The following is a 22524-nucleotide window of genomic DNA, read 5'->3' as shown; positions in this document are numbered from 1 at the left end:
CATGTTGCTTCCAGATACAAGCGCACACCCCCTCCCCCAAATCAACTCAAGGCCTTTTATCTGCTTAATTGATAATGACATAATGAAGGAATTGCCAACCAGCACATGAAATAGCCTTTGAGTTGATTGTCCAATTACTTTTACATTACTTTTGAGCACCAGAAATGAAGTGACTGTGTAAAAAAAAGGCTTTAGTTTCTCACATTTTTATGCAATCTTTTTGTTCAACCCACTGACTTAAAGCTGAAAGTCTGCAGTTCAACTGCATCTGAGTTGTTTCATTTATTATTAGTTGTGGTATTGTACAGAACCAAAATTAGAAAAAAGTTGTCTCTGTCCAAATATTTATTGACCTAACTGTAAATGTAAGATATAATACCCTTGATCACTACATTCTGCTTTATCCTTAAAATGCTATGTGCTGTTAATAATATGATACAGAAAATTGTGTTTTTGCATACCACTTAATGTCTGAAAATAGGGAAGAGTGATAAAGTTTAGCTAAAATATGACACACCCATTTTGAGGACTATAAAAATTTACCATGCAAAGAAATTGTTAAACTGCCTGAGGGTCACCTTTAAATTACCTCTTTTTATTTTGTACAATATGTTTTAGATTAACATTTTCACATTCAGTCAAAAAACATGATCATGCAGTATGTGGATGATAATCATGTGGAAGGATTGTATCTCTTTTGGAATCAAACCTAATGCTGAGAGTTTACAAAGAAACACTGTCACGCAAAGTACCGTAATAATAATAAAATACCTAATAAATGGCAAATATTTCTCTTCAACACTTTAAAAACCTTCATCCAGTCTCTGCTAGAAAATGATCAGTACAATGTTGAAGGAATTATTAATATAGAGAACAGCACTCACTAATTTGATAATCCTTCATAATTACAAATGGTTCACTAGATTATACACATCAGTGTTGTCAGCACGCAAAATCCAGATGGCGATGTACAATGTCTAATAAAAGATAACCAATGTTTTCACATTTTGGGTACCTCGGATTCCATGTTATATTGGAATATTGGCCTTGCATTTACTATAGGAATAATGGATAGACAGATAGACAGATGCATGGCTGGCGTTCACCTTTAAACAGATAAGGTAAACATGTTATACCCATGCACCTTTAACAACCAAGTCTGCAGTGGCCTCAAACAGCCCCACAAGGTAACTTTAAATAGTGCAACTGTATGCATAAACTTAGTAAATATATAATGCTGTATGAAGAATAAGCTTTTTTTTTTATTTTTTTTAAAGTGTCTGCCTGCATCCCTGGCTTTGTTCAGAAGGTTGCTAAACACACGTCACACCCCGATGCTCTTCTGCAATCACAGAAAAATATAGTTTTAAATATTGTATTTATTTTGCAAAAAGTTTATTCTGTGGAATTGGAGAGAGAAGCTGTAGAAGAAATATCCTACAGCATTTTACATTGCAGATCACTAACAACCTCCTTTACAACATCAGAGAACACCTGTAGACACACTAGATTTTCACCTGAGATGAACCTAACTTTGGTTGAAGGAAATAAAGCGTGTGACCGGTGCTTAAGTCTGATTTACAACCAACTACCCTGTTTCCCCTATAATAAGGCACTGTCTTATATTTTTTGAAATGCCAAAATATGCCCTAGGTCTTATTTTCAGGGGGATGTCTTATTTTTCCATGAAGAAGTCTACAGTACACATTTATTGTTGAAAATCACTCATGTGCCATTGATTGTCCCCTTCTGATCACTCTGTGCCATTGATTGTCCCCTTCTGATCACTCATGTGCCATTCATATTCCCCTTCTGATCACTCATGTGCCATTGATTGTCCCCTTCTGATCACTCTGTGCCATTGATTGTCCCCTTCTGTTCACTGACTTTTTGCTTCTACGGTACGGCCGGGTAACAGACTCCGTTAGGGCAGGGATCAGCAGCTTGCTTCCTAGTGCGGGGGCACGTGTGCCGGCTTGTTAGTTTCAGTTTCGCTCTGCACTGCAGCCAGCATCAAGGAGACACACACAGTATCGGGTATCGGAGGAGGTCTTATTCGCGGGTGAATGCCTTATTTTAAATATTTAAGCAAAAATCGGGGATGCCTTATCATCGGGGAAACATGGTAGACCACTTTTACAAACCAGAGCTACACCTGCTGTTTAGTTTAATGTGGAGTCCACATCCTTGACAGTCAGAGATTTTGTGATACAACTAATGACAAGATATGTGTTAAACATTAAAATGAAAGGATACTTTTAAGATTTTGGATTGTAGTTCTCTAAATTAGAAATGCCCATATGTACTATTTTTTTAAAGATTCATTATTGTACAACCTGTATCAGATAAACCTCCTTAATGCCTTGGTGCCTGGCCTGTGGTTTAAAGGCCACATACAGCTGTGTGGCCCTTATATCCCCTCCTACCAGTCATGATCTGTCTGCATTGCAAAGCCTATTTCATGTAATGAACAAAAGTTTATTTCACTATTTTCCTGACATGGGGGAGAAGGAGAAACGGAGGAAGATTAAATATACAGTAAGTAACAGAATTTATGCAATACAATGTAATAGTTTATTACAGCACTGAAGAGTGAACAGCAATGGTAAACTGCAGTTTTTTACAGCAATACATCAAATATTATATTCATATATAAATAAATAAAAGATGAATGCTAAAGTTATGTATTAAATTTGCCATTTCACATAAACGTGTAAGCTGTTATTGCACAAGGCAATCACCAAATAAATTCAACATTATATGCCTAATATCTCCTGGGGATTTAAATGCTTTTAGAAAGATCACTTCCTCTAAAATACTACATATGTTTCCTTTGTCAGCATAGTAAGAACTGCAAGCTGAATTTATTCTTCCCCTCACAAGTGCCTCTTGTGATGACATCAGCTGTAAAAACAAAGATTGTTTTTGCTGTCATAAAATTGTGATAAGAGATTTGCATTGTAGGGAAGTGAGTGCAGTGTGTACAGGTTATCTGTAGGTTTGCTTCTACATTTAGACATATTCTGATAAAATGTTCTTTGTTTGACAATTAGGTCATATCAAGCACTGATTACAGGATTCATATTCACGTTTGTTTATAGGAAAAAAAAACAGCTTGTTTGAAACCCCAATGAGATTGTTTGACCTGCAGTTGACCTTTTTCTGACCTGCAATTGGCTAGTTCCAAGCCTTATTTGTTTTTCCATTGTATTGTATGAGTAAGGAAGCATGACAATGAGCAAGACACAAACAAGACCCATTGGCTCTCTCTTTTACACATATTTTTGATGTAAGTATGTGGCTAAACAGGGTACACTCTAATACACCTAGCTATTTAAAACACAAAATTCTCACAGATTTTACATCCATAAAATAGATGCTATCGCACAGACTTCCATAGAGGTCCTTGTCAAATTAATGTGTATGCTTACCCACATGTCTAAACTCATTAAACCAGTGCTGAAGCCAAGCTATAATTAATTTGATACAAATTATGAATTTTTATTAGTAAAGCATGCCAACTACATGCAAAGTGTTTTTATACAAATAGGTTCATGCTGTCCCTGGTAACAACTGCTACAGCGTAGCTAACCCCAGATATTTTTTCCAGTGTTGGCTAGTGTTGAGGTTGAGAGTTCAACATTGTGGGATCATAACTTGGTCATTAAATTAGTAAACAACACAAAAAAATCTGACTATTTACTATGGCACTATGACACACTAAGCTACCCTTTTTACTCCAAATCATTGTGTGTGAAATCATTGTTCTTTCATTGCTCATAAACCCGCAGGTACAGAGTAGGAAAGGCATGCACCAGACATTCTATCTTATATTTAAGCCTTATCATTGTGTACAATCATCTACATTGCTGAAGAGAGTTCTTTTTCCAGCTTTCCATGCGCAAGTGACTAGTCTTGCTATGAAATTCAGACTACTTTTATATGTTAATAAATACCATCGTGTATGCTCACTGTTTTAGTGGGCACCTCTGCTACATTTAACCCCTAAATCAGGGGTCCCCAACCCCCGGTTAGCAGCCATCTCACAGCTAGGCCACGAGAGCACGGAGACCAGAAGTCCCCAACCTGTGGTTTACGAAGCACTGGTGGTCTGCGAGAAAATTTTGGTGGGCCGCGGCTCTGGCCAGTGCATCCCTTAGCCAAGTCAAGAAACCCCCCGCGCATCGGCCAGAGCCATGGACTATGTCTCCTGTATGCATCGCAGGCTCAGGGCGGTGGGCAGGTTGTGTCTCTGGACAAGGGGGGGGGTTTGGAATCATGACGTCACTCTGAGGGAAGTATCTTCCCCTTTGAGTGACACACGGCTCCCCGTGCATGCAAGGTCTGGAGTCCATAAATTTAGTGGTGCCTGAGGTTCAAAAGTATGGAGACCACCAGGCCCTAAGGGATTTCTCCTGCTACCAGTTGTTCTGTAGGATTCAGGTTGACTGACAGTACGCTGTGACATTGATATGATTTTGTTGCCACAATCTAGCACTTTGCACATTTGCAATGCTAGTTCCCCCTTTAAATGAGGAGCTCATGCCCTGTAGAACCAGCATCTGGAATCAGCAGACAAAGGAGGGATTAGTGTAATGTGTTAAATATTTTACCTAATTCAATGATCTTAATAATAATATATATATAATAAGATAAGTAATAGGAAGTAAAACAATTTATCTATGGGAACTATCACAAGAACTTTGTCCTGTAAAGTGAATAACGCCACAATCTTTAATGAGAAGGAGCACAAAGAGTTACATAGCACAGCCATCACAAGCCAGCCCTTGAAACATTAGGTTGACATTTAAATCCTCTGTTCATTGGCATGGACTTTCCAGATGCTGGCATGTCACAGACAGGCCTGCTCTCTGAAGCAGCTGTTTTTCCAAACCACAAGTTAAAAAAGAAAAAAAAAAAGCACTTAAGATAATATTTCATGTTGCCCCAACCTGCTGATTCAGCAGTCTTTTTGGAAAAAGGTATAATCCTACCAATTAACCCATCACTAACTTCACACAGTATAAACACTGCAGTGCTTATACTGTGTACACCAACAACACAATTTATACAAAGCATGTAAATGATAAAATTATTTTGAAGGTAAATATTAGATAGCTGAATCAAAGATGACATCACACCCTTGTATATGTTGGCGTTATATAAATACTGTTGAATTAAAATAATATTAATAATATTGTTGTGAAATGTTCATATGTTTATGTGTAATGTTTATGAGACACGGCAAAATGTTTTTTATTCCTTACAGAAAGCTGCTGTTTTTTAAAATATATTTAGGTTGGTGCACACATTTGATGTTTGGGATCTAGCCAACGATTTTTGATAATATATGATTTTGATAATAGGCAATGTAACACTTTTAGGTTATTTTGGGTCACTGTCTGTTTGATTAACCAGCGACAGTTTAGTATTTTTCACTGGCTATGGAACATCCAGCCTCCAAAATATATTGATACTTAGCAGCATCTATTTTTTCCACTACCATCAAATATTTCCTGTTCTACTGACTGCCACAAAACACCAAAGCATACCAGATCGATTGAAATGCTTAATGGTTGGCAAAGCGCTTTCTTCTTCAAATGTTTCTGCTTTTTTCAAACAATCTTTTTAGCATCTTTAGTTGCCAAATAGTTAATCCGATAATCAGTGTTAGTATGTAATCAGGTCACAGCACCTAACAGCACTTCTGACTCTGGGTTGTATAGCATACCTCTTGACTTCTCTTCTGACCATTGCCCTACTATGACAAGCAGAAGAAATCCCCTTAATTGCTACCTCGTAGGTTATATGTCCTGTAATATATAGTATATACATATACCAGTTTCATGTACAGCTAAAATGCAATCTCTATTCAACCCACAAATTGTAATTTATTATAAACAACTACCATGTGTTCTATTGCAATAATGCATAATTGCATAATACATGTAAAATCATATCTTTAAATCTGCTATATTTCTGCTATATCCCGCTAGTAATACAATGTGTTCCATACAAATAAATTGATGTTTCAATACTTATGCAATATACATCAAGTTATCCCATTACTTAGGTGATTAGAAGCATGGGGGTACACACTGCCATAACTAATCAATGGCCTACAGTTCCTAAGAAAACTGCCCTTGGTAAAATCGATTATTTATTTTCTGGAGACACCAGCACTTAATGATAAATGACTGAATGCACTAAAATGCACACACTTTGCCTGCAATTATGGGGCATTTTGGTGACGGTTTTGCAGTGCAGGCTGACTATTATGATATGTACTAATGCCAATATATAAGTGGTATTTATAATGTAAATCAAATCCTGCAGTTGCATGATCATATACAGTTAAAATTATAGTATACACAGGGACACAAGAATAAAGAAATAACTCCCATTATTTCTTATATGTTTACAACTTACATTGTGCTTGATTACTATAAAGTATATTGTATATGTTTTTTTCACTTTTGGCATTTTATGAAAAATATAGGTTATAGTTCTTTTTTTGCTGGGACATCAACAGCAATACAATGTGACAGTGGGTCTGGCCCTTCCCTTCTAAAACAAAATAAAATTACCTTTACATACACTTTAAGCGTACATACCGGTAGATGAAACACTTAACTAATAATAAACAAACTGAATCAAATCTGACAGATCAAGTACAGTAGATCTATTAACTTGACTCCTGATTGGCTAGGGCACTTAAAAGCCCAAAGCAGGCATTACATTTGTACATTTGTAAGGACCCGTGTTGACGGGCTTTGTGCTTGTGATAATAGTTTTACATCAGTTTGAGATGAGAATTCATTGACGGGTACATTTGACTTGTGGTTGTCCTTCTTGTGACTTGTACTGGACCTGTAAGTTTTGCATTTGCATAGACTTGTATGGAACTGCAAAACCTGCTAGAAGCAAAAACAGTCAACACAAACCCTTAAGCTTTGCTGTATAAATGTAAATTTTTCTTACAGCACGGGGGTGGGGGGTGGGGGTTTAGCTATAACACTGCTTTTTAAACTAGCCCAATGTGAACTGCTTAATAAAGGTAGGAACTTACGCTAACATTTTTTTCAAAAGATTGTGTTATTTATGAATTATGAAAGGAACGCATATAGTAATATTTTGTATATTTTTTTCTTTTAATGGTGCTGAAACATTGCATTTACCCTGACCTTAGTTAGCACTTCCTCAATTTACTCAGTCGCCTTTATATGCTCCCAGTGAGTCACCATGCTAGGAACATGTAAGGAAAGTGATGTCTGACAAAATAACATCTGTCCTGCCTTTTCTTTTTATAAAATCTGACACATGCAACATCCAAATTTGGATTTCTAAACTTTAAAAAACTGCAGAAAATTATAGAGGGTAAAACAGAGACCAAAATAGCAACTGAGCCGAAGAGTAAACAATGGTAATGTTTATATGGTCTAGTTCTGTGTGTTTCAGTAAAACGGTAATTATATATAGGTAGTAGAAAAAACGTGCTGATTGTGGTTTGTCTACAAGTTTACCCACACTAGAGGAGACGTAGTTTGGATTAAAAGTAGTTTACCCTAACAGGGATCTCTCTAAAGTTTGGATGTCAGCCACATACAAATAACCAATAATAATAGGACTCACTATCTAGAACCAACCAAACAGAGGAAACATAGTTCATGTTTTATTAAATGTGATATTATAGATAACATGATGTTGATACAGGGACAGTGCAATGAAATCTGGGCAGTCTGGCAAGGATGTATTCAAAAGACAAAAAAACAAACAAAAAGTAGTCAATAGGTAGAGGTTTTTGGGAGGGTAAACATGCAAAGTCATATTTGACAAAAAAAAGAAATTTCCCCATGGGTACTTTTTGTTTTTAGCTTTCACTGCACATGTGCCATTTAGTGTAGCTTGAAGCTCTTTTCCCTGGACTGCTAAGTATAGACCTAGGTTCCAGGGATTATGTAGCTCCTGCACGTCATCATCAAAGGTGACCCAATAAACAATCATGATGGATTCAGAGGATTCAGCAGAAAAGATTGCAGCTTTGAGGGATGCAACACTAACAGGATACTGGACCTATCATCACTGCAGAACACTAAAATAAAATGTGTGCCATGTAAGGAAAACTATCAACTGAAGTTGAATACAAACTCACATAAAATCCTGCCTATAAATTAAATAAGATGATAGCCTCACTAGCCAGTTGGGAGACTTGGTTACCAGGAACGGCTGGGGCCAAAACTCGTACAGAAAAAATTTAAAGATTTGCATATCACTTCAGCAGTGCATAACTTCCTTATATGACTGCTACTAGAAAATTTAATACATTTAGTACAAAGATGTATCTCATGGCAACCTGATTTTGTTCAGATGTGTTACATCCAAGCAAACAAGAAAGTAGATAAGCTGTTGGCAAAATGTTAGCAATGCACTGTCAATAGATAAACTGTCTAGTTTGTTAGGTTCAACTGACATATGAACATCAAGAATGGAAACAACAAATTTAGAAAACTCAGGAATTTGGACAATCATAGGGATATTGAACCTAAACATAGTACAAACAAGTCCACTTCTGGTTTGCTGTCTTTGTATATGAACAAGAAGTCATCTGTGCATCTCACCACATGCAAACATAGATGAAAACACATGATAAAGCATATGACATCCTTTACAAAATTCCAACAAAGAAAATAATAATAGTTGAGGTAGCTTAACTGTTCACACTGCTTCCTCTAATCTTTTGCATGTCCTAAAACAGTGGTTTTCTGTGGGGGTGGGGGGAATTTAATAGAAAAAGGGCTACAGTTTCAACAACCATAACAATACTCCTGCTCTCCTTGACAGTATTTTAGTGAAAAACATTGTTTAATACAGACCATACTATAAGATACCTTGATAGCTCAAGATCCTTACCAACAGTACTTTGCACTATAAACTCTAAACTCCCTTTAATGAGAATTTGAAGATGTGGTTTTTAAGATCCCAGTTCATATTTCTTCTTCTTTTCTCCTTTTAAAAGTTTTAATATAAGCTTAACAACAGCTATGCAATTGAGAATCATGTTACTAGAATTTAGTATAATGCATATTTAGTTGATCTTTCACGATCCTTTCTAACAACAAAAGACTGAACGAACATTGTACATACATCGCCGTTCTGCTCTATGAAGAGGAGAGGGGGGAAAACATGGAGCAGCACCCTGCTGTGCTCTCTCCCCTTCAATTGTATTATGATCGTTTGTTGTTTATGGATCCGCTAGGATGGATCCATGAAAGACGTCGCACGGGCGCTGTAACCACGCCACATTCTCGTCCGATACCAGAGGTGATTATCGGACGAGAATTATCTGACCTGTGTACGTAGCCTAACTGATAAAGCAAGCTTTGTCTTACTAAATAGTTTTGCTGTAGGCACAAAAAAAAGAAAAACGTGTGTGGTCTGCCCTTTGTTTTAGCAGTTTCACTACAGATACAAAAGATGTGGTTAACTATGAGCCTAGAAGAGACCAGCTAAAAACCTGTTACTGTTGGAAAAAGAGAGATGACAGATACTAATTGTCTCAACGACAAGCCACTGAAAGTACAAGTTCATGTCAGAACATTGTAAAACAAAACATGCTCAAATAATTTATGCAAAACACAGAAGAAAAAAATAACACAATACTTTACCATAAAGGTGACCTATACACACACTTGTAGTAAGGTCACAGTCAGTCAGATGTCATCCAAACAAAAGCACCAAGCTTCTTGAGTTGGCAGGGTTTATGTACATGCCCTTCACAAGCACACTAAACACAAACTCTCATGTAAGCAAATTTGTATGAGTTCAAGCATTAAGGAAAGCTACAAATGAAAGAACAAGTTGAAGGCTACATGCTGGGTTCTCAAATTGATATTGTAATTACCTAAACAGATAAAGGTATGTACAACTTCTTATGCCTCCAGACAAAAGCCCTCAAATGTTCTTTGTTCATGCCAGGATCATTTTAAGAAGCAATTGAGTAACCACCCCATAATTTTCTTTCATAGGTTTGTTGTTTTTTATATTGGCATGAAACTACTTGTATAAAACATTCTTAATATGCAACATTTTAAGTCTAGGTTTTGAGAGCTTGTTTACATATTTTATACATTTCTCATTCATTGTTTACTTTCTATTAATCAGGATCTTTCAGAACTATTTGCAAATTATACTGAGACATAGCAGTCTTCTCGTGAAAATATTTTCTAAGATCTAAAAAAATGTAAGGGCTTACCTTCCTTGTGTTCTACTTAATGGCCTATTACAATCATTATTATCCTGAAGGCCAACCTTAGGCCTACAGCTTGCTGCTGTGTAATGTTCCCTGAACTGTACTGGTTACTACAGTGCATTTACTGTGAATGAAGCCTAAATTTACACATACCACAGTTAACAGACATTGGGCCTGATTTATTAAAGCTCTCCAAGGCTGGAGAGAATACACCTTCATCAGTGAAGCTGGGTGATCCAGCAAACCTGGAATGGATCTGGTTTAGAAATTATACATTTGCTAACGAATAGCAAATGACTTTGAATGCCAGGTTTGCTGGATCACCCAGCTTCACTGATGAAGGTGTTTTCTTTCCAGCCTTGGAGAGCTTTAATAAATCAGGGCTATCGCATCACAAAATGAACTATGCTAAAAATTATTAGTTTTTATTAGAAAAAAAATAGTTTGCTTGCCATAAACGGGTGTTATTGGACTGAACAGGTCCTTTGTTTGACATGTTTTTTAGTTTTTTTGGCGCTGGACAGAACAAGCCCAGTTTTCTTCTTTCAACTTCTTCCGGGTTCTTCTTTACCCAAAGTCACACAGCGCAAGGGCGTCTCCTTGGAAATCTTATTGCTCGTGTGGGATTGTTCCTTTTTTTTACAATATAGGAAGCCCCTAATAATGCATGTCATTTTTGGAAATGAGCAAAAGGAGCAGCCCACAGCCTCATAGGATATGCGACACAAATATACCAGAAGGCTGCAGGTTTCCCCTTCAGTCTTTACTGCCTGGCAATAAAGACAAATGGGACCTCTCCAAAAAACATTTTTCCCATAGTCACCCTTTTTTATAATGTTAAAAATGTGGTGATAGGTTCACTTTAAAGAGATCTGTGAATTAGCTATTCATAAGAATTCAAGAAATTCTACTTTTTAACAAACAGGAAAACACTTTCTAATGGGCTCCCACTGACCTTTGTATATGTATTCTCCATTGAGTAACTGTTACTCAGAACATTAGGACATTAGGATTCTGGAAGCAGACACTTGGCAGCCTGCCAACCTTTTAATTTCCAATGTATATTTAAAGCAAGTGCACAGGAAGAGAAATAGATCAGAATGCTTAGTTCTGCCTTGAGTTACTCCACTACTTTTATAGTAGTGTAGTGAACTTTGAGGATCAATTGCTCCACAGTGTGTTCAGCTGGAGGAGCAAGGTCGGGTAGGTAGAATTCTGTACATTTGAGGCCCTCACTTTAGGTTTGCTCAGGGGGTCCCATTTTGGCTAAATCTATCGCTGCAGGCCACTGTTCTAGATTAAAGAGATGCTGTTATAGTAATTCTGTATATTAGCCGTCTAAAACTTACAACTATATGTCTAATACTCACATGTACTACAATCTACACTGTCTTAAAAAGCTTAAACTGCATTTTTTCCATTATAACCCCTGCAGGTGTACTGAATGCCTGTGTCTCATCCATACAGAGCTGTACACATTTTAATGACCACCAGGAAACACCACAATGTGGATATGCAGACATCTGACACATCCAGAAATGATGGATGCCTAATAACTTCTAACTGTGCAAAACAGCTAACAATGGATTCATTTGGGTGGTTCTACTAAGTATTTACATGAATTTTAAAAAGACTCCTTTATTGTGTAGTGTAACAGTGTGTAGAAAAATGTCACCACAAGTGCAGCCCAACTGGTCACACAATATTAGTGTTCTTTACTTAGCCTAAAGGCCTAAATAAAAATGATCCAAGTTGCAGTAACAGAAAGTTAAACATTCTTGGAAGTAATTATATGGATTCCTATGCCCAGTGTCATTCTCATTCTATGAGAATTTAGTATGCATTTACTCATAGGCCTAAACATTTATGAGCTTTACAGATGTGTTCTTACTTATAAAAGTAACGGCGATTGGGCGACGATTGTTCGCAATCTATTGTGTGTAGGGTCGTTCAGTGATCGTGGATTGTTCTGCGGTACACTTTCTCCTTTACATGTCACTTCCTGCATAGTTTAAATGATCCTATCTAGCGTGTGTACATTGTTGGTGGATTATATTTTAACAATGGTATCATTACAGCATGTACAGAATTGTGCACAATATGATCGTTCAAAATAATCGTGCATAATCATTGATCTATCCTTAGTCATGTCAGAATCAGAAAACAGAGTTTTCATTGAGCTCTTTGGAACAGATCATAGGTTTTAATGTGCAGAATTTGAGAATAATGAGTTAATCATTATCTCAGTATCTTTGAATGACAAAGACAATCACGTCTGCATTGTCTGACTCACTAAAACACACAATCATTGTTTTTTTTCTGTGGCCTTGACTATGTGACTGTCAAGCAATGCTGACATGAAAAATTGACTGGGATATTTCACAGACATACAATATACTGTGAGTTAAAACCCAAGAGTTATTAGCAAATAGGTCAGGAAATGTTTACAGTGTGAACATCACTGGTAATATGTATGAATACTAGGGTTGCGGTACTTATATGAAAATTGCTGTTTCGCATGTAAATGTTATAGCCTGGTCTGTCTTGTTGCTTCCTACAGATGTATTTTCTATGTCAGATCAAGCAACAGATTTCTAAGAACTTTAAGAGACACTATTTAAAGCAACAGTGACACATGGGAACGCTATACAAAAATGGATGGAATGTAAACTAAACTGTAAACTGTCTGCCTACAGAGATTCATTAAAATACATAAATTCAGCTATTTTTAGGTTTTTAGTTATGAGCCTGCACAAGAAATTAGACAAACAGAAAAACAGGGCTGCGGTCCCCCTGAAGCTGACCTTTTCCTATTGCCGATTTATCTTTTCTTGTCAAGCTCTATTATAGTCAGTCATCCTGGTAAAGGCAAGGCTTTGCTTCTTCATGTCAAAGCCTCCAACAAAGAAAAGCCAGAAGCACAGAAGTGACATTACCAAATCTAACATCAAATCTCCTAAAACTAGCAGTCATAGGAATCTCACTTTGCAGATACAGAAATAAATGCCGTAGACACAATAGTGTCCAAAAACACTTGCAAAGCAGGAAGCGCACTGCTATTTTTCATGATGGATATTAGAAAAACAGACATTTTCATACACATGGTCAGATTTAGGCCTGTATACTCCAGAATATATAATATGATATTCTAAGATAAAGGGCTAGTTGCATTTTGGGTGTCATTCCCTGCCTGTCATTCAATTTTATCCATCAAATATTACTGATCAATAATAAAGAAAACCTAAGGGTTTACAAACTACCAAGTTGTATGAAAAGCTTTCAAATTGGTTCTTTTTTCTATATAGGTATTATGTTCGTTATGTGCGTTGTACTTTATTTGTATGTTTTATTTTATTTGTTAAGAAGTTTAAAATCAAAACCCAAGGCTTTATTTTTACCAAATACTCATCGCTAAACACTTGAATACCAATACCTATGTTTACACTACAGCATCATATGGCTGCAAACCAAAAGCTCATATTATTTATATTATTCACTAAAAGAATTTGACTCCCACTAGGTTAATAAAAATGGGCAGAACATATTCTTCTCAATGTGCTAAATGTAAGGCAGCACGTGATCTGGAGCTGCAGGAGGCTACAGGAATAATGGTCTAATGGTCTAAATGTCTTGTCATAGTCTTTACAGCAAACCCCAACAACTCTAGATGTTGTCTATTTGGCATATGGGAGAACTCTTAGACCAAATATTAAACCAATATATTTGGAAAAATATCTAGATTTAGCTAGCTCTGTCTACCCCACAATTTACCTTCCGGAATAACTTAGGTAATACGATTCTACCATTCATTTTTTTTAAAAACAGGAAGATCCTGGATAAACTTCAGGAGTTCCCTGAATTGATTCACCTATCACTGTACAATAAAATACCTTTGAGCTATTTTCTACGTAGTTCAGGCTCTAATTCCTACATACATACTTATTCCTTCATATGACCACTTGCAGGTTCACATTTGTCCTTTGTTATCACAGCTACTAAAATAAAAGGGAAAACTGCCTACCTACTCTGCATGCAATTCTGTTTCTTTTATCCTTTAGGAAAAGGCAAACTGTGCTGGGGAAAACTAAAATTGTACAGATTTGTATTAGAGGAAACTACAATCATAGACCATATGGATAGATATGCATCTGTTTTGCCACTAATTAGGTATATCAGTATCATAACATTTTGACTTGGGAATTTTAAAGTCTTTAAAATGTTGACATTTCTTAATTTTCCTAAAGTCAAGATGTACAAGTACATTTTAACAATCTGGGTTGTTCTACAGTGTGTGTGGGATATGGATTGGGACACCAGTTGTCAAGGTTCGTGGGCAATCCAATAGATTGGGTAGGTATTTTTATTCCTTTCTATTTCGGGATGTCAATAGAACAATAAGATAAAGCACAATAAAGGTAAGACATATTTATTGCATGAATTCTACAAAACAAAAAAATGGGCAAGGGAATTTACATTTAAAAATGGTGACTTGGATAGTGAATAGAGTTGTTTACAAGAAGGATCATGGTCTCCCTAAATGTGAAAGGACAGAAAAGTAAGGCAAGTAATGATAATTGCAGCTTTTGATTATATAAAAAGATATCATACACAAATAGCATTGTTTAATGGTGGATACCTGCAATGTCTTAATTTCTTTACAGTACAGCTTGATCTGAGTGAATACTTGATCTTAAGTTACTATACCGTTTCCGGTACTGAGTACAAAAGAATCAAAGAGAGTGAGCATCCTTGTCTTGTACCCCAATGTATTGCAAAGAAGTCAAGAGAGATGTCATTATAATGAATGTTAGCTTTAAAAAAGGAAGGGCCACGAACCACACAAGAAAGTTCTTGTAAAATTCCTATTTTTGTAACAAAAAAAAGTAGATATTGACATGAGAGCATATCATGTTCTTTTCTCACGTCTACTTAAAAGAGCATAGTTTCAAGTGAGCAGTGGATTTAATTAATTAATAAAAAATTTTATTTGATGGATGCTAACACCTGATATACTAATAAAATTCTTGTTCCCCTACATTGTAGTCCATACTTTTACAATCTACATCCTTCTGAGGATAAATGTATTTCAAATAATATTATTTAATATGATTTTCCTTTTAATAACTACAAGAAAAAAAAATCAGCAAACACAAATTCAAAAACAATCCTATAAAGCTAAAATATATTTACCTGTGCATACTTTATATCCTTGGGTTTTCTGTCTGGAACTAAAATAATAATCCACAAGGGTATGATCCGCAGTATGAAATAAATCCAGTTTCTAACAAGGTTCATTTTCTGTGTGTTTCAGATACAAACACAGCCATTATTCTTGATGCAGTTCTATCCAGTGTGGCCAGTCTCTCAATCATTTTCTTATTAGAAAACTTTGTACCTTCTGGGAATTGATTTGTAGGTCTTGCTGCATAAAAAAAAAGAAAAATAGAACAAAAATTTATCTTTTGTTTCATCAGAGGACCAAAACAACAAACTACCTGTTTTGGAACACTTAAAAAAACAAAAGTCTTTTTCACTGACACCCCCAATAACACTATTGATATTAATAAACATATTTATTTTTTCTATTAAAACCTAATTTCAAAACCATTACAAAAAAAACAAGGTATAGCAATATACAATAATAATTGTGAATAATAATTGCTTTTTAAGATACAGTAAGGCACAATTTCTAAATGTAGAGGGCATAGTGGATGCATGCAGGTAGCTATCCTGACGATACTGAAAGGGATAAGACTATAGCTGTAGAACTACAAGTAACTACAAGAGAGTTCAAACATGTGGTATTCCTAGTCCTTCTGACGATCACATAGGTTGTATCTGAGTTTTTTTAAAATCAATATTGTGTTAAAGCATAAGGTCAACGCACACCACCTGTATATCTGAAAAAAACATTGAAAAAACTTGTGTTTAGAAGAAGTAATGATTTCCAAACGTTTAAAATGTTAATCTGTGATTCCTGCATAGGGCTGATACTGCCAAGTCTAGGTGGAAAATAAACATATGTAATATTACATTTAAAAAACATAATGCAGATGGTATTCAACAATTACATTTTAAACTATTGCCACATCCCATAAATATAACCATACTACGCGAAAATTTGTTTGTCCAAAGACCCATAGAGGGACATTAAAAGCAATCACTTTCAATATGTCGTTCCTTGAAAACGTAATAAATATTATTTTAATATGAACTGTACAGTTTTTAAAACAATAAAAACATTTCATAAAAATGGTCTCAAGTTTTCAACTTGCTTGACGCGTTTTTTGGAACTAGTCCACTTCTTCTTAAAGAGGAAACCCGAAAGATTAAATCCAAAAGTACCTAAAACAAAAAAAATGCAAAAGGATCTAGGCGATCGAGAATTAGGGGGCCGTGTTGCAATGAAAAAAAAAAAAACAGAATGTCATTCACTACGGTATAATAAGAAATTCACCAATGTACCATGCCAATGAACAAAAAAGAGTGTATATCTTCAGAGATAAAACCCAATAATGCATCTCATCAATGCATTTCCTTTCTCAACTCTATTAGTATTGGTATTATTGATTTTTTTTTTATTTTATTATATTTATTTAAGGATAGCAGGATTACAGGGAAATCAGCAGAGACAACTCAATGAGTAATTGAAGTGAACCAATATGAACAGAAGTTGTGACAGATTAACTAAAATTGAGCATGAACAAAATTTGGAGGTTCAGGGATTCCGATTTTTCCGATTTTTTGAACTCTTTAGAGTTCATCAACAAGTTCAAGAGATACATGAAAATCATTAGAAAGTAATCTATGTACTAAAACGTCAGTTTAAATTATTCTTTGTTTTGTGAGTGTTGATAGAGTGTCAAAAAATGACTCCAATATTTTCCAAAAAAATAACTAACTCAGGTTTGTTTTTTAAGGGAGGCCTTAACATATACCGTATTTTTCGCCGTATAAGACACACTTTTTCTCCCTCAAAACTGGGGGGGAAGTGGGTGCGTCTTATACGGCAAATGCCGTTTTAAGAAATGATTGAAACAACATACTCACCCGATACCCCGATCCTGCGTACGTCTCCTCTTCTCTCCTTGATGCTGGCTGCAGCGCGTGTCTCTTCCTTCCTGCAGAGCACAGCGAGAAGAAGCCGGCACACGCGTCCCCGCAAAGCACGGAACCCGGAAGCAAGCTGATCCCTGCCCTAACGGAGTTCCCCGCCGGAGAAAAAGGTAAGTAATCAGAAGGTGATCAGAAGGGGAATTTAAATTGGCACAGGGTGAATTGCCAAGGACATATAGTTTTATATATTATATTATTCAAGGACATTGATATAATTAGAACATTGAGGAGAGGGGCTTAAGCCCATAAGGAATAAGACACAGGCTCCACGATAGATTTCAGGGTTATTTCCATTTACATGGCAGAAGGAAGAGCTGACCAAGCTCTGATGAAATCTTTAAGAATATTCAAGGGCACTCCTGTAGGAAAATAATTGTGCCACCTAGACAGGTCTGTTCATCATCCCTTATAGATAGTCAACATAAACCCTCAGCCTGTAAAAAAATCTCTGAAAGAGGTCAAATTGGTGAATTTGGTTAAAAGTATGCTACTATTCTGTGGCTGAAACATTCCAGAGTACACAAGATAAACAGGACGTCATCAGCATAAGGATATGCTAAAATGTTGGCCTCTTCAAAAAGAAGGTTTGTGTAATTGTTAAGGATTTAATTGTAAGGGAATAATTTTTAGCCAGGTCCGTACTATAGAACAACAGTCCCCAACCTGTGGTTCGCGAGAACATCTTTGGTAGTCCATGGCTCTGGCCGATGCACCCGCCAGCCGCCTCAGGAGAAGGACCAGGCTTGGGGGGGGGCACACCAGCCACAGCCGCGGACCATGTTTCCCGTATGCTTCGCAGGCTCAGGGCAGTGGGCAGGTTTTGTCTCTGGACACAACTCACTCTTAGAGGTTAGGTCTGAGCCTACGATGGAGGAACGGGCGGGTTCTGGCATCATGATGTCACTTTGGGGGAGGTTTCTTCCCCTTTGAGTGACACATGGCTCCCCGCATGCTTGATCTGGAGTCCGTAAATTTAGTGGTCCGTGATGTCCAAAATGTTGTGGATCACTGTTATAGAGGATCTTGAGAGCTGAGGGAGATCTAAGTTAACCCATACCCCCTAATATTAAAAAGGGACTTTAAATAGACTTTAAAAAGCCTGGAATCTAAGCTCCCCTCATAAATGGGGGGATGAGTGTGGGGTACACCTTTCCCAGAAAGGATCAAAGCAACAGTAGAAATAATATTAGCCAAGGCTAGAAAGTCTACACAAACCTGGAATACATTTTTTCAATGTAATTTGAAAACAACAAGCTATATGGATGTATAATTACAGTTTCATTATGGCTTTAGAGGAAGATAAAATATGGCAGTTGCAATTTTTAAATAGTAAATACTTTTTTCAAATGTTGACATTTACAATTAAAAAAATGCAGGTATATTACTTCTGTATTAAATTTTGTTTGCTGTGCTATCAAATTAAGCTGCAAAAATGACTTTATTGCAATACAATCATGTTGTTAAGCTAACACATTACACTGCACTGAGCTACACAAATTCTGCCACATTATTTAAGATTGGGATGGAGGTGTGCAACAAAAAGAGTCTTTTGATTGGAGGAGAGTCACAAGACTTTAACCGTTCACTAGGCTCTACTCCAATCATATCAATCACAGAGATTAATTTGATTTTTTTTTGGTTACACAGAACTGATATTTACCTGTGCTGCAACAGCTTCACAGTCCTAAAACTGGCACAGTGAAGAAGTGGTGCAATGTTTATTTTTTTGTTTCTGTGTATAAACTGATTTAAACCCATGACTAATAGTTAATTTGTTTTAAATGTCATTCTCTTCCAGGAAAAAAACTTCATGAAATCATTTTCTTCAAGTCCATTAGTAAATCAGGCAACGTTTGTTACTGCCACTGCAGGGGAGCTCTAATACATGTTCTATTATCATCTAGCATTCAAACAGGGATACAATGCTGAGAAAACAACAAACCAATCAGAACCAATGCAAACTGCAAATGCAATGAGTCTTTCTGGAGTATCAGCTCTTTCAGCCAGATCAATTAAACAAGAAGTAAAGCCTGAAAAAAAGTTTTTTTTTTAATCTAGTAATATATTTGCAGTGAATTTTTCTGCTTTTGAAGTTTGAAACTTTGTAATGTATGTTAGGGTCTCATTGTGTTATCTCCCTCTCCCTGCTATTTAGGGTGGATTTTAGTAGGTCTGGGGAGAAGTTGATTATTTCACAGTATGCACTTTTTGTCTAGTTTTTTATTAACCAATGAAAGGATTTGATGTGTCTACCCAAGGTGTTCTCATGCCATTTTTTTTTAATTTATTTTAGCTCTAGGGGTTTCTACTGCTTTGGATGGTGCTAGGATGAGACCAGAATGTATGCCACTTTTGTAAGAATACAACTTGAATGCACTGAAAACCAAATCTTTATATTAAAAAAAACAGACATGGACCAATATTTTATTTACAGTATATTTTCAAAAAAAAGTAGTGGTCATTTTTAGGGCAGTCTCGAGAAGCCACCACTTTACACATGGTTATGTGCAGAAGGTGTGCACCAAATCTGGTAGGAACTATTTCAGCACAGCTTCTGTGTGTTCATATCTGCAGTGTTTCAGATATACCCCCCCGCCCTGTATGTGGCTTGATAATATTACCTTTATGCTGTATTTTCTCAGACAGGCATACTTGCAATTCCCTGCACATACTTACATTTATCAAATTCAAAACACAGATATCTCAAAAAGACCAGCATTCAAGTACAAGGATTTGGAACATCAACAATAGGTTGACAGGAGGTCAGGCTCACTTGCCTGACAAGGGTTAATGATCAGTGTTTATTTAGTAACCATATATGTGTCTTAATTTGTACAATCTTTATCTTGTCAAGTGGCCAGTAATAAGTCCATGGTTGATTTGCTTTATCGTGAAAGTGGTTTGTATTTTGCATCCAACCGAAATTTAAAAAAATACTTGTAATAATTCAAATGCTTCAAGCCTCTATAGATAAAGTACATATTGATATACAAAGAATTAGTTGTTTTGATTAAAAAAAATACTTTTGTTTCACAGTAATAATTTTGTCACAGGGTATATAAACTCAGAAAAGAAACCAGGTGAAATAGAGGGCATGGATGACAGACCTGCTCTTTGACCTACTCTCTCAAGGTCAGTGAGTTTGCATGAAAAAAAGAGAAAATCAGCACAAGTGTGTGTGCTAAAGCTACCTCAAAGCTGTCAAGCAATGCATTTCAGAGAGAAAGTGATACTAGCATTATACAGCAGAGGACTGTAAAGACTGTTAAACTAGATAGATTAATCTACAAATAGAAATATCAACATAGGTGTTATAAATAAATATTTCACAGACTATGGCTACGTACACACATCTGGTGATTCTCATCCGATAATCGCCTCAGGGCTCATATTGGACGAGAGTCTGGCGTGTGTACAGAGCTCGACACTCGTCTTTCTTGGATCTGTCCTGGTGGATCTTCGAACTACCGTAATGAAAGTTAAGGGGAGAGGGCACAGCGGGGTGTATGTACAGTGCTCGTTCATGCATCGTTCAGTCTTTATTGCACGTGTGTACGCAGCATTTGTGTGCCGCAATATTTGAAATATCAAATAAAACATTATTGCACAATGAGAATTTTACAAAAAAAAAATCTATCTTGGCTGGACTAGGTGGGCTTAGCATTTTTTCCCTAAAGATGGACAATTCGGCCAATGCTTGCTAATGTAGCCCTTTTACAACAACATCTTCCATCCTGGCCATTTTATTATTTTAGGACATTTTCCATCCTGGCCATTTTAGGATAATTCTAGTCACTTTACCATGACAGGTAGATTAGAGCAATGAGCATTGTATTAATCTATAATGAGTAACAAATAATAACAGGGAATAAGAGGTGCTCATTGCTGCACATGCCATATTGTTGTGAGCTGTGTTTAAACATAACTAGTGGGGTCTGCACTGTATTAGATTCAGAGGTACACAGCTAGAGGGTCAAATTAAAAACATATGTCAACCAAAATTGGACCTTCCCATTTAAAACGATTGCTGTGTTACTTATTTTCTTGCCTGTGTCATTTAAGGACAAGGTACTTTCCATTATTACACAACCATGTTTTCAACAAGTTAGCTACCTCTTTAGTTGCTAGTTTGGTTTTATTTAGAATACTCATATGATAATTTTCAGCACAGTACAATAAGCTGTTCTGTTAGAAAACTGGGGACCAAATTATTTTTACATGCATTACTTGTGATTTTGTGTTTATGTTAAGCAGCATGGCCTCACACCATGACAAAATGGCAAAATACTGTTTTGTCACGGAAAGAACATTGTACGAGATCTACTATCAGATCCTTTAAATAACCCTCTGGAAAATGAGTCAGATAAAATTGCTATCTTTTCAGGTGAAAATGCATTAGCATGCACTTGACACTAGGAAGTTTTCTATTATTAGGGGGATATTGTGAATATGTGTGCAAAATATATCAAATAAAAAATAGTGGAACCTGGTTTTAGATAGGATCTTAAGGGTAGAAATATAGGAGCTTACAATGCAAGGCAAAACAACAGGTTCACTTTCAAAAGGGCCCATGTAGCATCTTTTAGTTGTATTACTTCTCTTTGTGCACAAGTGGGTGTAAGAAGAAATGGCCAAATAAAAGCTCCAAGTCAATCCCTTTTGACGGTTACAGTATATGGCTGAGGACTCTCTCTCCACAACCATGAGACAGTGGGCCTGACTTAATAAAGCTCTCCAAGACTGGAGAGGATACACTTTGATCAGTAAAGCTGGGTGATCCTGCAAACCTGAACCAGATTTCCTAAAAGCAAGTTGATACTTTTTAGCAAATGTTTTGAATCCTGAACCAGATCCATTCCAGGTTTGCTGTATCACCCAGCTTCATTGATTAAAGTGTATCCTCTACAGCCTTGAAGAGCTTTATTAAATTGGGCCCAATGTTTTGAGAGAAGGGCGGGGGGATTATGTGAGGGGGTTTGCATAATTAAAGATAACCTGTTTCATTGCTCTGCTTGGAAGAAACATGTGTTTGATTTAAAGGCACAACCTTCAAGGATGTGATTTTCCTAAATATTTCACCCCCTAGCCACTGTCCTGCAAAAAGGATGCAACTAGCATCAAAATCTACTAGCACATAAAAAAGAGTATAAATATTCTTA

The 22524-nt window shown here is 36.4% G+C and overlaps 1 long non-coding RNA gene across 15 annotated transcripts in view; it reads right to left on the bottom strand.

Moving 5' to 3' along the window:
- The window catches only part of LOC140329280 (uncharacterized), a 293563-nt gene that overhangs the window by 67516 nt on the left and 203523 nt on the right, over positions 1–22524 (bottom strand). For 12 of the 15 annotated variants that reach the window (XR_011920458.1, XR_011920459.1, XR_011920454.1 and 9 more), the window contains one exon: positions 15440–15671. This is a non-coding gene — a long non-coding RNA (uncharacterized lncRNA). Of the gene's footprint in view, positions 1–2356; positions 2929–14659; positions 14783–15439; positions 15672–22524 lie in introns of those variants that run through there. The other 3 variants (XR_011920464.1, XR_011920461.1, XR_011920457.1) reach the window with 3 other exon arrangements.

This window comes from Pyxicephalus adspersus, chromosome 4 (genome assembly GCF_032062135.1).
Source record: "Pyxicephalus adspersus chromosome 4, UCB_Pads_2.0, whole genome shotgun sequence".
Taxonomy (NCBI): Eukaryota; Metazoa; Chordata; class Amphibia; order Anura; family Pyxicephalidae; genus Pyxicephalus; species Pyxicephalus adspersus.
The sequence above is the reverse complement of the archived record's forward strand: the minus strand, read 5'-3'. Positions and strand labels throughout refer to the sequence as shown.